The following is a 15,227-nucleotide window of genomic DNA, read 5'->3' as shown; positions in this document are numbered from 1 at the left end:
CACTCCTGCAATCATACAGGGAAACTGGCTGAATGGAGATCTCCAGGATGCCTCCCCTGTAAGCAGGGAGTGCCAGGCAAGTGCTCCTGGGTCTTGAGGTCCCCCCTCCACCTCCCTCCAAGGCACCTGCCTGATGTGGTTGTAGAGTGCAAGCAGCCCAGGCTGATGTCCGTTGCAATAAAGCAGTAAAGTCTGTTACCGCCTTTTTTCATGTCACTGATTTTCCTTTGATGTGGCATGACAAAAGATAGTGACATCTATTTGCTCACCATTTGTGTGCCATAAAAATGTTTATGGTGGCGCAAATGTGATATCTGTTTTCACCCCAGGAGCAAATAAACAGTAACCACCTGGTAACCTGGAAGTGCCTTAACTCTGCAGTGTGCACACCTGCTCTCTCACAAATGCATGCTCTATCTTCTGTGGCACTTATAATAAATTTAGAGGGTCATCAAACCTTGATTTTTATTTTTTTTTTAAATCCCAATCAGTGTTGTTCACTCCTGTTCTCCTGAATTTACTGTTGTGCTACGGATGTGATGTCATTCCAATCCTTCCTGCTTAGCAGGGATTTCATGGTGAATGTGGTTGGGAATCTGTCACTACTCCTCTCCTTACTACTTGTTCTACTGATAAAAGATCTCACTAGTTACTGGTACTGGCAGACTCCTTGAGCAGCTGAAAACTTTTGTCAGAAGATTTTTCATTGGAAAAGGCAGATTGTATAGAATCAAAATGTCTTGTAGGACTGTACCAAATTTGTTGAAACTTTAGTGGGAAACCTGGTTTCCTGCTAACCCTCCCAGTCTCCTGGCTGTCCACAAGGGGACTAAGCAAGATAAATGCCTGACAAATAAGCTGATGACCTAGCTCTGCTGGGAGAAGTCAATTTGGGAGACATTTTAGTTTGGAGGTATTGAGAAAGCCCTGCTGAGTGGGTGTTTCTGTGTTTCCAGGGTGAAATGCATTGGAATACCGGTTGCCTGAAAATCTGAATATTTGTTTGATGTTTTCATTTTGATTCAACATATGAATTTATTGAAAAAACTCAAATTTTCTCAGGATGGCAATTCTGTTTCCTGGCCAGTCCTACAAAGGCTGTGCATGAGGAGCATAGCATTTGCATGGTTTGAAACCAGCCTTAGTTACCTCATCGCCTGCCCTTGAGTAATATTGGCAGTAGTGTTTGAGAATAGAATCCATCCTCCTCCTTTCCCCAGCCACCTGCCTCTCCACGTGTGCACATACATGTAGCATTGCTGGTGTTGCTCTGCCCTAGCCTCAGTGCAGGGCAGCTGCTAGCTGCCCCTCCCTCTTCAGAGATGCTCGCTGTCCTGTTCTTAGGGAAGGAGCCCTCATTTCCTCAAATGCCACTGGGAGAGAAGAGCTGGCATTGTCCAGAAGCAGCTGATGGGACTCTTTGGCAAAGGCAACAGGGATGGACATGCTGGCCTGTCAGGTTCCCATCCTCTCTGAGCAGGCCTGTAACATCCTGGGTAACTTCCGTTCTTTCACCCCAAGCTTCTCTTTCCTCCTGGGAGGGGAGGAGGCACAGAGTTACTGTGGAAATGGAACAAGCAGGTTCTGAGTAGGAGTTACTTTGTAAGACTGTTGCTGGGACAGCTGCAGTAGACGGTACAGTCATAGCAGACAGATTCATTTAGGTCCTGGATTAGGTCTTCCACCCTTCAGCAAACCAGTCCCTTACTACCTCTTAGAATGTAGGTGTGCTAAGAGAGGCAGCTGCAAGCACAGTGGTCGACCAGGTCCCCATGGGCAGCGAGGCACTTGTCTCCTGATCTCAGTGGCAGACACGAGCACTTGTTCTGCTTGACCTTTGGAGAGTGCACAGAACTCTGGGAGGGTGAGCTGGGTTTTCTTCTGGCTAGTTCATTGCCTGCCCACATCAACGCCAGCCAGTTTGGAGGGTTCCTGCTGCTGGGGACAGTTTGCGAGTCCAAGAGGACATGGTGCTGGGTGCTGGGCACTGGGCCGGCAGGGTGAAACACCCCTTGGTCCTAGGGCAGGGGTTGCCCTGCCACTTCCTGCCCCTGCTCCCTGTATTTCCCACCCACACAAAAAAAGAACCAAACCAAAACGTCCCCCACCGCCCAAGAGCTCTGGCCATGTTTTGCCCCAATCTCCTCCATAGTTTGAGCTCAGTTCCTCTTGCCTACACTCCTCAGGGGTCCCTGATGTCTGGGGCTGTGGGGAACTGGAGCCACTGGCATATCTTCTATCTCCAGCCTGAGCACCTTGCAGTGCTTGATGGAGTAGCTCGTGTTGGATGTGGCCATGGCGTGGATCAAGGTGGGGATGGCATTGGGAGCTGGAGCGTTTGCCCAGACCATTGCAGTGCTGGTCCCATTTATTGCACCCACCCCCTTCTTAAAATGCTATATCTGTCCTCATGCTTGCCTGTTTAATCCCGTGTCATCCACTTTTCTGTGAATAAGTTTTTTCCCTGTGCTGCTAGGAGACTAACAGCTGCTGTCACCTCCTTTAGCAGTGCAGAGGGCTGGATGGGCCTTCCATGCTCGAGTCTGGCAGGCTCAGGGGTCAGCTGAACACTTACTGAGCACTTAGACTTACTTCACTGGGAGCCTTTTGGGAGCAGAAGAAACCACTGTTGTTATAGAATGAAACTACGTGCTCTTAAAAAGCCCTTGTGCCTGTTTTTCTGGGAGGGGATCCTGTCAAACATCTTCTTATGGCTGGAGGCAGACCTGCTTTCACCATACAGCTGCAGCACCTCCTCTCATGCTTGCTGAAAGCAGCCTTTTAGTCACCAGCCACATCCAGGAGCTAGCTTTCTTGGTGCCAGGGTGAGGAAGACAAGCATTGGGCTTGCTGGAAGATGAAGGTGCTGTCCTAGGGTTCACTTTGGATCGGTGAACTGTGCCGCCATGTTGCTGCTGTGAAAGGGACTGGCCACAGTCTCCCTGCACTGCCTTTTCTTTTGTGTAGTTGCTTGAGCCATGTGAAAGGCTGCCTCTTATGGAAGTAAGAGACAATTGGGATCTGAATGTTCAGTCTCATCCCTGCTCACAAAGCAGATGTGACCTGCATGGATCTTCTGGACTTAAGACTTAATGCAATGTGGAAGATTGAAGACCTGACTGCCTGAGGCTACATGCATTTGGGTCTGGTACAGCTGTAGCCTTTTCAGACTGCAGGTGGTAGTCATATCACTAAGAATAGGGGCAACTGTGATGCTGTCACTCAGCAAAACTGTAATAGCAGTAAGGCCCCCAGTGCAGTAGAGGCAGTGACATGGACCCCCTTATCTGTGCAGTTAGCAGCTAGGATCCTGAGAGTGACACAGGGTAAGAGTGCACTTTTTCCTTTCCAGCATTCAGAAGTGTTGAGTGGGATCTCCACATTTATCCAGTGCCTCCCAGAGCCCACACAACACAGGGACACCCCTTGGGCTGATGGTGGACTGGGACTAAGGCTCCTTTTCCCACAGCTTTAGGGGGAGGGGGAATAGGTGTTGACTTACCACCTGGAGGTGGCCCCTGGAGGAAGATGGGTGGATAGGGGAAGGGGAGTTGTGGAGGTGGAGTTAGTAGCATGAATTGTGCAGCAAGTGAGGCTAGAATTGTGCACATGCTAGAGGTCTGTGCCCTTCTGCACTGGAGCACGAGGAGGCACTTGGATAGATTTCATAGTTTCATAGTTTCATAGTAGCTAGAGTCGGAAGGGACCTAGGTAGATCATCTAGTCCGACCCCCTGCCTTAGCAGGAAAGAGCACCGGGGTCAGATGACCCCGGCAAGGTGCTCATCTAACTTCCTTTTAAAAATCCCCAGGCTAGGAGCCTGCACCACTTCCCCTGGAAGCTGGTTCCAGGCCCTAGCCGCCCTGACTGTGAAGTAGCGCCTCCTAATATCTAATCTAAACTTACCCTCCGCCAGTTTGTGACCGTTATTCCTGGTCACTCCTGGCAGCGCACGGGGGAACAGGGACTCCCCCAATACCTGCTGATCCCCCCTGACCAGTTTGTAGCAGGCCACAAGGTCCCCCCTTAACCTTCTCTTGTGGAGGCTAAACAGGTTCAGGTCCCGTAGCCTATCCTCATAAGGCCTGCCCTGCTGACCCCTGATCATACGAGTGGCCCTCCTCTGAACTCTTTCCATATTGTCCACGTCCCTCTTGAAGTGTGGCGCCCAGAACTGGACGCAGTACTCCAGCTGCGGCCTGACCAGTGCCGCATAGAGGGGGAGGATCACCTCCCTGGACCTGCTCGAGATGCATCTGTGGATGCATGACAGGGTACGATTGGCCTTCTTGACTGCCTCCCCACACTGCCGGCCCATGTTCATCGTGGAGTCAATGACGACTCCAAGATCCTTTTCCGTCTCCGTGCTGGCAAGAGGGGAGTTCCCCAACCTGTAAGTGTGGTGCCGGTTCTTCCTCCCCATGTGCAACACCTTGCACTTATCAGTGTTAAACCCCATCCTATTCTCATCCGCCCACCGTTGCAACCTGTCAAGGTCAGTTTGTAGCCTATTGCACCCTTCTAGTGCACCCACATCCCCCCACATCTTAGTGTCATCAGCAAACTTGAACAGGGTGCTTTCTACCCCCTCATCCAAGTCACTGATGAAGATGTTGAACAGTGCAGGCCCGAGGACCGAGCCCTGCGGAACCCCACTGCCCACGTCCTTCCAGGTCGAGAAGAACCCATCCACTACCACCCTCTGGGTGCAGCCCTCCAACCAGTTGGCGACCCATTTGACCGTGTGGGCATCGACACCACAGTCTCCCAGCTTTTTGATGAGGACAGGGTGAGAGACAGTGTCGAAAGCCTTCCGGAAGTCCAAAAAGACTACATCCACAGGAACCCCTGCGTCTAATGATTTGGTGACCTGATCGTAAAAGGCCACCAGGTTGGTCTGACAAGACCTGCCACTGATAAACCCATGTTGGTTGCCCCTGAGCATGCATTCCCCCGCAAGGCCCTCCTGGATGTGTGCCAGGATAATTTTTTCAAAGAGCTTACCCGGGATTGAGGTCAGACTAACTGGCCTGTAATTTCCCGGGTCCTCTTTTTTTCCCTTTTTGAAGATAGGGACCACATTGGCCCTCTTCCAGTCCTCCGGCACCTCGCCAGAGCACCACGAGTGCTCATAGAGCCGTGCCAGGGGTCCCGCAATGACCTCAGCCAGTTCCTGTAGAACCCTAGGGTGAAGATCGTCCGGACCAGCAGACCTGAACACGTCCAGCCTCTCCAGAAGTACCCTAACTAACTCCTCGCTAACCCTTGGCCCAGGCGTGTCTCTCTCGGGGCCCGAGGGGGGCCCAGCAGGGAGGTGGCTGAACTGGTCCCTACTTAGGAAGACAGAGGCAAAGAAATCACTAGCTTCTTTAGTGCCTAACAAGGGTTCAGATCCTCAAGCAGCCCCTCTCCAGTGACAGGGCAACTTGTACTGTGCACTTCCTAGAGAAAATGTCCTTCTTCCTGCCTGACCCAAGGAGAGTAACTGTCTGGCTGGGTGTGCACAGACAGCAGCATCCCCACAGAGCTCTGCTGTAAATCCCACATCATCATCAGCAAGGCTCAGGTCCAAGGAACACTTCAGTAGAGCTTAGCATCATTCTCTGCCCCTGCCCTCAGCCCCCCACAACCTCCCTCCTGTCTTCAGCATGTCTGGGACCAGGGCCTTGTTCTTTCCCTGGTAGAGACCTAAGGAACTGCTCCTTAAAGTTATGCTGTTGGTTATTGTAGATGCTTCCTGGGGCTTTTTGAGCTGAGGCAAAGAGGTGTTCCTCTCAGTTTCCTGCTCCCGATAAGGAGCTTGGGTGTGTTATCTTAAAAGATGACATTTCTTTTCCCATGCACTAATGCTGCTGCTTTGTTTTATCTCATTCTGGACCATTTTAGGGTCCATAAAACACCAAAGAATTGCTTGTGAGAGGTGAACTGTGAGAAGACTGGGTACCAAGGAAAACAGTAGGGACCTGTTGAGACTGTGAGCTGCATTTGGGGATCAGGAATGGAGTGATGCTTGTGATGCTCCTTAGGGAAGAAGAGACTGGCCCAACTTTTCAACCTTGGTCAGGGAGTTGGTGTGCCCCATGGGCACATGGTTTTTGGGTGGGAGAGCTCACTGCTCAGCATTGCTGGTGCCCAGGGATGAGGAGAGTTGACAGCTTTAAGAGGGGAAGAGAATTGAGTTTGTGTGTGTGTAACTAGAAAAGTAAGAATCTGAGCCTGTCTTGGATGCTTATTCTCCCTCTCTAGTTGCATGCTTGACTTGGTATCCTAAAGTCCCTAATTCCTGGTTCTGTAAATGTCCCTAAGGGTTGATTCCCTGTGCAGTCCTGCCATCAAAATGCCTTTGGTCCTTTCTGTACTGTGTAAGGTAGCCCCAGAGGCTGTGGTGGTGGTGGTAGTAGTAGTAGCAGGCACTCTACAAACATCAAACGCTGACCTCTGTCCATGTCACTGTCTGTAGAACATGATTTACAAATCTGAAGTATGTGACTATTAGCTGGATATGTGGCTTCATAATATTTTAAGCTGTCTTTATTTGAAACAGGCTCTGTTTTCTCAGATGCTGTTTATCTTGCTTGAAGGGAAGTGTCAACATTTTCAGGTGTCATAGTTGCTGTGATGACAAGAATAATGTGTGTGTGTCTAGTAAAGATACTGCATCTGGTATGTACGTTAAAAGTGCTGGGCCTACCATACAGCTGTTTGCCAAAAGCTGTGAAAAAGCTCTACTCAGTCATTTTCATACCATTTTTGCCATTAGCGATCTGTAGGTCATAGGTTGGCTGCTTGACCAGGTCTTTGCAGTGAACGGTCTCAAATACGTTGGAAGTTCCGGAGCCCTTGGCTGGCAGAGAGGGGACAGAAGTGCTGCAACGGGACCCTGGTCTGATGGAAGTCTCTGTGCGCTGAGCTACGAGAGTGCCTTCTGGCTAAAAGTGATATAAATGTTGCATGACCCGACAGCACACATTAAAGCAGGGATTCAGACCCTCCTTTCCAGATGAGCATAGTGTTTATCTGCACTTCCTGTACCCAGAGCATTAGGGCTGTGCGAAGCTTCAGTAGCTGATTCAATATGGAGGAGATTCAGCCCGATTCAATAACCGAATCTCTGAATCCAAATCAAATTGGGAGACCAGTTAAGAGCTCTGAATTGAATTGGAAGCCTCTGAATTGATTTGGAAAAGATTCGGCCAATTTGGAGATTTGGCTATAGACTAAACGGGCAGCAGTCCTCACCATGCTGGACAGGACACAGCTGCCTCCAGCTGGTAAGTCTGTTGCGGTGGGCAGAGTGGGGAAGAGGGCATTGGGGCAGGGTCTGGGACAAGCTGCCCAGCCAGGGCAGGGGGCGCAGGACTCAAGGAGTGGGGTGGGGGGCAGTGGGATGCAAGAGCTCGGCTTGCTCCGGGCAGAAGGGGGCAAGTAGCAGCAGGGTATAGCCCCTGCTCCCAGCGGTGCTACGCCTGCATCCCATTTTCCCCTGCACTGGGTGGGCAAGTGGTGGTAGCGCCTGCCCCCTGCACCTCTCGTGCCTGCTGGCAAGTGGCAGTAGGGTAGAGCTTCCATTCCCAGTGCTGATGCAGGTGCAGCAGGCAGGCGAGCGGTGAGGACTGCTGCCTGTTTAGTTTATGGCTGAATCTCTGGAGCAGCATCAAATCTTTGGATCTGATTCAGCTGAATCCGAAGCAAATACTTGCCACTCTGCACAGGCCTACCACGCATCACAGGGCCACATCAGATGAATACCGAATCATCAGTTGTGGTGCATCTCTGCTGTAAAGCAGTGGTTCTCAACCTTTTTAGACTCAAGGTACCCCTTGGAAAATGTTAATTCTTAGTCTTCACCCATTTTTTTATCTACAGAAAAATAATAGAGCAGTTTTTCTGTTGCAGAGAACTCAGGAAGATCACAGCAGGTCAGAATGTTTTGGACACTAGGCATTCCTCTCTGAAATCTTTGGGGTTATTTTATGAATTTTGTTTGTACCCCTAATAGTATTAACATTTGCATAGCACCCCAGGGCACCCTTGAAAGGATCTCCAGGCACCTAATGATGCCATACCATCCTGGTTAAGAATCACTGCTGTAGAAACTCCCCAAGTCCTAGGCTCTTCCTATGTGGAGATCTGCTTCAATCTAACTTCTTGTCCTACGTAACTGCATGTATAATAGCCAGAATCTGTGTGGAACATGAAGTGATGACACCCCTGTATAGATGCATTTTATTTAAGAAAGACAAGTTATGTTTTTAACTGAAAATACATTTTAAAATGGATATGGATACAGGATTTCCTACTTCATCATTTGAGCAGCCTGGATGGCAGAATTTGGTATAATTTAACAAATCTCATCTGAGTGTAAGATTGTTTGGAAGGCCTTTTTTATGGGAAGTCTCTCTTGGTTTCAGAGGAAAACTTCCAATAAAGTTCTGGGTCAGTTAGAAATTGGCTGCTCTGAAAATAGAATATTGGGGGCAGGGTGGGAGGTAAAGCTCTGGCAAGGTGGTTTAATTCACTAACTTGTCATCTTGGGGTATATGGGTTTAAATCCCCTTTGGCGCACTAATGTAAGTTTATGTTTGTGATCTTGTTACTATCTCAAAACCCATAAGCAATTGCTTGCAAATGGTGAAGGGGGTGAGAGTGGGGAGACTAGAGAAGATGATCACAGTTGTCCAAAGGGGCATAATGGCAAGGCCACTTCTATCATCTGCAGGTTCTCCAGCTCTTGGTACTTTCCAGTGAGTTCTAGAGGGTTTTGGAGGGCCCTAGAACACCATGTTGCCAACAGTTTTGCTCCTGTCCAAGGTTGGGGCTGTATAAACAGGAGGGATTTCTTTCCAGGATCTTCTATCATTTCCTGTACTTGGAAACAGCCCCCTGATCTCTGAACTACCTTTTATATGTCTCTGTTTTCCCCATAGGGAGAACCAGTGACTTGTTGCTGTGATGTCATATGGAGCAAAGAAAACACACAACTGGAATCTTTCCCACTGGGAGGACCAAGTAACTAGGGGGGCTCTATGGCTGCACAGAGGAGAATGCATTGAGTTATTTTCAAGAGATAAAAGCCTTGGCCTATTGAGGAACAGAGCAAATGTTTTACCACCTGGACTCAGAACCATGATCATCCTGCAGGAAAGAGCTGCTCTACAGAAAAGAAAAATGGTGTGAATGGCTTCTCAGGGATTCTGTTTGCTGTGCACATAAAAGCCATAATTACCATAATGATGGCAGTATTTAGAGCACTCCAGTTTCAGTTCTCTGTAATGCAAAAGAGGGATCACTCATCTGACCTTCTCTCCTGTTCAGTAACTAGCATTAAAGATGCATTTTATCTTTATTTTTGTAATATGCAAAGCCATTTAATTTTCTATGCAGTTTTCAAGCTTCTAGCATTAGTGAACACTTGGTGCAATATTCTGCATGAGAAACGTGGGCTCTTGTTTTGTGGTTGGTATGTTTAAGCATACATCACTGTATTTTGGTATCCCTCACCCATGGTGTTGGCTCACAAAGCAGGCTCCAGTTTGCTATGCTCTGGGCAGACCTTGTTCACCAGCCTGCAAGAGTAGTTGCTTCTGGAGAGTCCTCATCTCTGGGGAGTTGTACAGGAAGCAAGGATTTGGGCACCTGTCAGAATCCATTGCTTGTTTCTAACTCCCAAGAAAACCAAAATAAAAACCCAGTGTGAGGAAGCTCCTGCCACCCAGAGCTAACTGGAGGCAGGATGCTTTTGTGGGGATGATCTCGCTTCCGTGTGGTGCTGAGGCATTGAGCAGAGTGACAGGGAGCATGATGAGCTAGATGGCTCAGTCAGAACAATCTATGGCAGGCCAAGGAACAGCGATGGCTCAGAGTCACTGGTTGAGGTGTTGGAGAGGCATCTTGCTTTCTGTCTGCCTTCCAGGAGAGATAATGAACTGCCACCATCCAGCAGTAACTTGCCCTATAGCTTGAGAGCTGCCAGGTGTGCAGGAGCTCCAGCAGTTTGTTGTGAGTGTGTTATTAAGAGGATGGAGACTGCTGGTTGTCCCCAAGAATGACCTGCTCCAAGAATTAACATTAATGGTGAATTCAGCTCCCAGCAGTAGACATGCTGGCAACCAGAGAGCACACCATTGTGTTCACTAATCAAGTTCTGGTTTCTTTGGTCATTGGCTGATCTGTGTCTTTGCAAAACACAGGTCAGAAAGGCTTAAAAGTATACGGCAGGGGTCAGAAACCTATGGCCCTTGGGCTGGGCCTGGCCTGTGAAGAGACTGGATCTGGCCCACAGCAGCTCAGGGAATCAGCAGCACGCTCCAGACGAAGCAGCAGAGGAGGTGTCCCCAGGGCATTGGTTCCTGCCTTTTTCTATCTATTCCCTTTGTGGCATCTGTTGATCAACAGGGGGCTGCAGCAGTGCAGCCCATGGCAGGGACTAGGTTGCAAGCAGTAGCCCTTAGTGGCAAAAGGTTGCTACACCTTGAATTGTATGTAAAAGCAGGGCACTATGACTGAAGAGAAGGTAGTCCAGTCAAGTGACAGTAGCCATACCACTTCCTACTTCGCTTGTGTCTATTGATGGAAAATGTGCAGAGCTTCACATACCTCATCCGTGAGAGGGTAGAAAGGTGAGAGGTGTGTGTGTCAGCACATATTCCATTAAATGTCCTGCACGGTGAACAAACTCACTGAATCCCAAGGCTGCTTTGGTGCACAGAAAGCTTTAGTGTGCACTTGTTCCTAGGAGACATTCTACTCTGGCGGCTGATATGGAGAATTCCTAAAGCACTACGGCAGTATTGGTTTCAGAGGGCCCTGGTGTCACTGCATTAATGTCAGTAGAGTTTCACCAGAGGTGAATTTGGCTCTATAGCTCCATATGTCTGATGGCTGCTTAATATAACCCCAGAGCTGGGTCTGCTGATTGGTTTTTCAACATGACTTCTCTCTTCTGTCCCTTGCTCCCCCCCTTCCCGCCCCCCTCTCCCTATCAAGTTTTGAAATTCTGTTTTAAACCTAAGTATAGGCTCAAAATGCATTGGGATTAAGCAAGCCTGTCTGTATTGCCATCTTTGAAAGCAGCCCAGAGCTTAGGCAGCAGGGGTCTGAATTGAAGGAGATAGTTTCCCAAATTGTTTTCATCATCAGGTTTCTTGGCAATGGTAAACATTAAAATGCATTTTTGTTATGACAACTTGAGCTGAGATGGCTCCTGCTGTGACCCTTGGGATCCAAAGGCACTTACATTAGGGATAAACTTGCCCCTTTCTTCCCTCCCCTCCCCTCCCCCTTTTTGTGCTGTTTAAAATTGTCAGAGCAGTAGCCTCTTATCACATTGTGATAGATGATGATATGTTGAATGGGTCACAGGAAATGTTTGAACATGTTCTAAGTGGGCATTGTTGGAAACCTTCCTTTGCTTGTGCAGCAGTGTCCTCCCCCTTCCATGTAGCAAGCTCCTTTTTGTCTCATCATGCTGGGGAGCTTGACTGGCAAACACACAAAGTTCAGCTAAGACACCAGGCTCAATCCTGCTGGGGCAGTGTTGGAAGAACTGGGTTATAGGCTCTTCAGGAAAAGGAAGATGTCTTACTTCAATAAGCACAAGGATACTCCAAGCAAGTAATCCCCACCTCCCCTGCACAAGGCCAGATACTGCCCTGGGAAGCTCTCACATTGTACATTTATGTCGCCTGTGGTATAAAATCCACTTCCAGGTTCTGTGTAAAAAAAACAAAACAAAAAAACCTTGCCAAAATAAATATTCCCTACTAAAAAGAATCCCTTGCCCAATATAGACCTTTCCACAGGTTTTATACTCCTGAAAGGACAGCAAATGGGTGTTGGCGCACTCCTGATCACACTTCTTATGCTGCAGTATGTGAACTATAACTACAGTTATTCAATCTATGTTACTGGGCAGAAACCTAAAAATTCTCTCGCCAAAAAAAGACTGAAAATAAAAGTGATCTTAAACTTGAAACAAGCAGTGTCTGCTGATTCATTGAGGTCACTTCAGCAGCTGCCTTTTTTCTTTTTTCCCCAGAACTATTTTTGACTCTGAGGCGCCAGAGAATATTATATTCTTGATTTATGACTATGGAAAGAGTATGATGGTGGGGGCTATAGGTTTGTTACCAAATGCTCTTCTGTTTCTATTTTGCTGTTCTTCTAGGCCAGTAAAAAAAAAATCAGAGATCGCTAACCCACTAGCTGTAAACACCTTTTCTCCAGCACCGTAAGTGACATTTTGGGGTTCTTATAGTGCTTCTTCCCATCTCTAAATACAGGAGAGCATATAGACCTTATCTTTTAATTCTGTCTCCAGATGGTACTTGCAGTAAATGGCAAGGACAGGGAGAAAAGCAGGAGAAGATGTAGTAGACACTGTCTGAGACTTCAGCACCAAAGGAGGAGGCAGCTGACATGCCAGAAGGGAAGCCAGATGGGTGTTTGATGCTCAGGTACCCAAGGCTTCAGTGTTAGTGCCTCTATGCAGCGAGTCAGCTCCCTTATGCTCCCCTCCCATACTGATACATCCCCTTCCCCTGGCTTCAAAGCCAGAGAAGCTGTTGATGTTGGTGGCACTAAATGCATCCTCCAAGTCAGCTGTGGAAGCCAATGCAAAAGCTTGTAGCTGTCTTCCAGCAGCAGGAGGCACTGTTATGAAGAATAAGAAAGGGAGAATTGACTTTGGCCTCCTCCCTAGGTCCCAACACCCTTGTCGTAGGTAGGACACAGAGACTTCCCGTGGAGCTCTGGCAAGGCCTTCACTGTGAGCTCTGAGCACAGCTTTGGTGCAGCTTCTCCACCATTGGCCTACAGGCCTGTCTGCAGCTGGATCTTATAGCAGAGCATTTCCCACCCCTTTGAGAACTTGGGCCATTCCCACGCTCTCATGGGCAGGCAGTAAGGCTGAAGGAAAGGTGTCAAGACATCAGAGGTAGGACTGAAGGAAAGGTGCCAAGACCTCCCTTGGGGATAATGGGAGCAGAGGCATGGAGATTTTCAACCCCCACACACACCCAGTCATCAGCCTGAGGTAATGCAACTCTAGAGGATAAATCCAGCTAAGGGAGCTCCTGATTAATCTGGATTACAAAATGCTAGGTGGGAGGCTGCAGCCAGCTGGAGTGCACAGCAGCAGCGGGGAACTCTGGAAAGCAGAGTGCTGCAGGTTCACTGATGATCTTTGTTTGCTGCAGGGGTCATAGAATATCCGCAGCTTGGAGAGGGGATGCTGAGGGGCCCTGTAACACTGGCTGTGGCAATGCCATCTTCTCACCAGGACTTGGGGGAGCATTTACCTGACGGTCAGCCTCCCTCTGCAGGTTATCTTGTGTGCCAAGATATTAGGAGAATGCTCCAGATAATGTTGCTGTACCCATGAGGAATGGGCTATGTGTGTTTCATTCAGTGCTCTGGGTGCCTTTGGGTACCTCCCCTGTCATTAGGAGTTGTGCAGGTCACCTCCCGGGCTACAAGGTACTATGCGCTGCTTCAAGGGATGGCAGATAGCTACAAAGAGAATGAGCATCATGTATCCAGGTGCTCCACAAAGCCCTGAGGCTGCTGGCAGTCTGAGTAAGGTACGCTGCCAAAGAGCTAGTGTGCTACCCAAGAACTTCTGGGACCAGGGTTTAATTCCATCCCTACTCGACATGCCCAGTGCAGCCTTGGGTGAGCTACTGATCTCTGGTTGCTCTCTCTAAATGGATTGACGGCACCTTTTTGTGAGACTGAGATATCAAAGCATCTCATGTTCAGTAACTGAAGGGAGACACTGTCTTATGGCTTATTTACATAGGGGTATTTGTGGGAAATAAATCTGAATGAATTAACTGTGTGACTTCAGAATGAAACATTTTAAACTGCACTGAACTCCCATGCAAACAACCCCATTCAGAATTCAAGTGGCCTTCATTCAATTTAACTTCACCACGGAAACGAAGCAAGGTAAATCCAAGTATGGCCAATTTATTTCTGAATAAGCATTGTCCATGGTGAGGTGTTAATGTAGTTTAAAAATTAATTCAGATGAGCTAATTTTTAAGTGTCTCCACATCTCTGAGCCTGTAGATATTGAGAGAGAACAGCTTGGGATCGCCTGGGACTTCCTGAAGTCAAATGCAGAACTCTAGGTCTTAGGATTTCACCCTTACAGTGGTAGCCCACCTTCCAGGGCTGAAAGCACACTGCCTATTTGGATTCAACCCAAGACCAAGCAGTGAATCTCTAGGCAGCAAGATAGACAGCCCCATCACATAGAACATGCCCCAGTTGGTCCTGCTTTTCCTAAATGAGTTCACTACCAGGCTTCATGAGGATTAATATGTAAACAGAGAGATTACGTAGGATACCTGTGGCATTGAACCAGGGATGGAGGCTTGTGTGCCCAGTCCACAGACATGGGAAGCAATGAGCAGGGAATAAGACATCCTTCAGGCCCTAAAAGCTTGTGCTTCTGTCCTATGGGACAGCAATGCCTTTCTGTTGCAATGCATGTGCATGACTAATCTAATCATATTCCCCTCCTGGAATGGTGACTTCTGTCCCTCTGAGATCCAGGCTAAACTTTTCCTTTCTTCTTCCCTACTTGGAACTACCAGAACAATGCACATTTTTCCTTTTCCTGGCTCCCCCTATGCACTTCAAAGTGAGTCCTGGTGGCTAACTGGCCAGAAAAGGAATTGTATCAGCTGAAAAAAATCCAGACAGGAAGAGGCAGAGTTCTCAAAGAGTACTCACAGCATGTTCATAAGAAAGCTTTTCCTGCTTCTCTGGGCTTTGGGTCTGACCTTTGAATGCCCAGCTGTCAGGCTTGAAAATAGGCCATGGCCTTGCTTAGATTAGTGAGCTCCAGCCTGAGCAGAGGCAAAGTAAATTTGCTTTATTTTATGTGCTTGTGGGCCATATAGGAACCTTGGGCATTTTTACACATGCATGCATTGCAGCGCTGGGTGCTTTGAAAAGTGCCTGGTGCTGCAATGCATGCAGTTGTATAAGCAGTGAAATGCACGTTGGTGCTGAGAAAATGGTGGTGGCACATTTTTTAATTAAAACACCTTGGAGGCATTTTAGTTTAAAAGTGCACTGCTAACATTTTCTGTGCGCTGATGCGCATTTCACTGCTTATACAACTGCATATGGCACAGTGCAGTTTGCCTCAGCTCGCATGAGGCGGATCTCTGGCACGTCACTGGAAAAGAAGTATGTGTATTAATTCCCCTTAAGAT

At 48.3% G+C, this 15,227-nt stretch overlaps 1 protein-coding gene across 2 annotated transcripts in view; it reads left to right on the top strand.

Annotated features, from left to right (window-relative positions):
* The window catches only part of MFHAS1 (multifunctional ROCO family signaling regulator 1), a 76,047-nt gene extending 64,032 nt beyond the window's left edge, over positions 1-12,015 (top strand). The window contains exon 4 of one of the 2 annotated variants that reach the window (XM_090036896.1): positions 8,928-12,015. The gene's annotated coding sequence lies outside the window, so the exon portion shown is untranslated. The remainder of the gene's footprint in view (positions 1-8,927) is intronic. The other variant, XM_090036895.1, reaches the window with a different exon arrangement.
* Positions 12,016-15,227: the final 3,212 nt, after the last annotated feature.

The sequence above is a fragment of the Crocodylus siamensis genome, chromosome 2 (genome assembly GCF_052110815.1).
Source record: "Crocodylus siamensis isolate JL-2025a chromosome 2, ASM5211081v1, whole genome shotgun sequence".
Lineage (NCBI taxonomy): Eukaryota > Metazoa > Chordata > Crocodylia > Crocodylidae > Crocodylus > Crocodylus siamensis.
The sequence above is the reverse complement of the archived record's forward strand: the minus strand, read 5'-3'. Positions and strand labels throughout refer to the sequence as shown.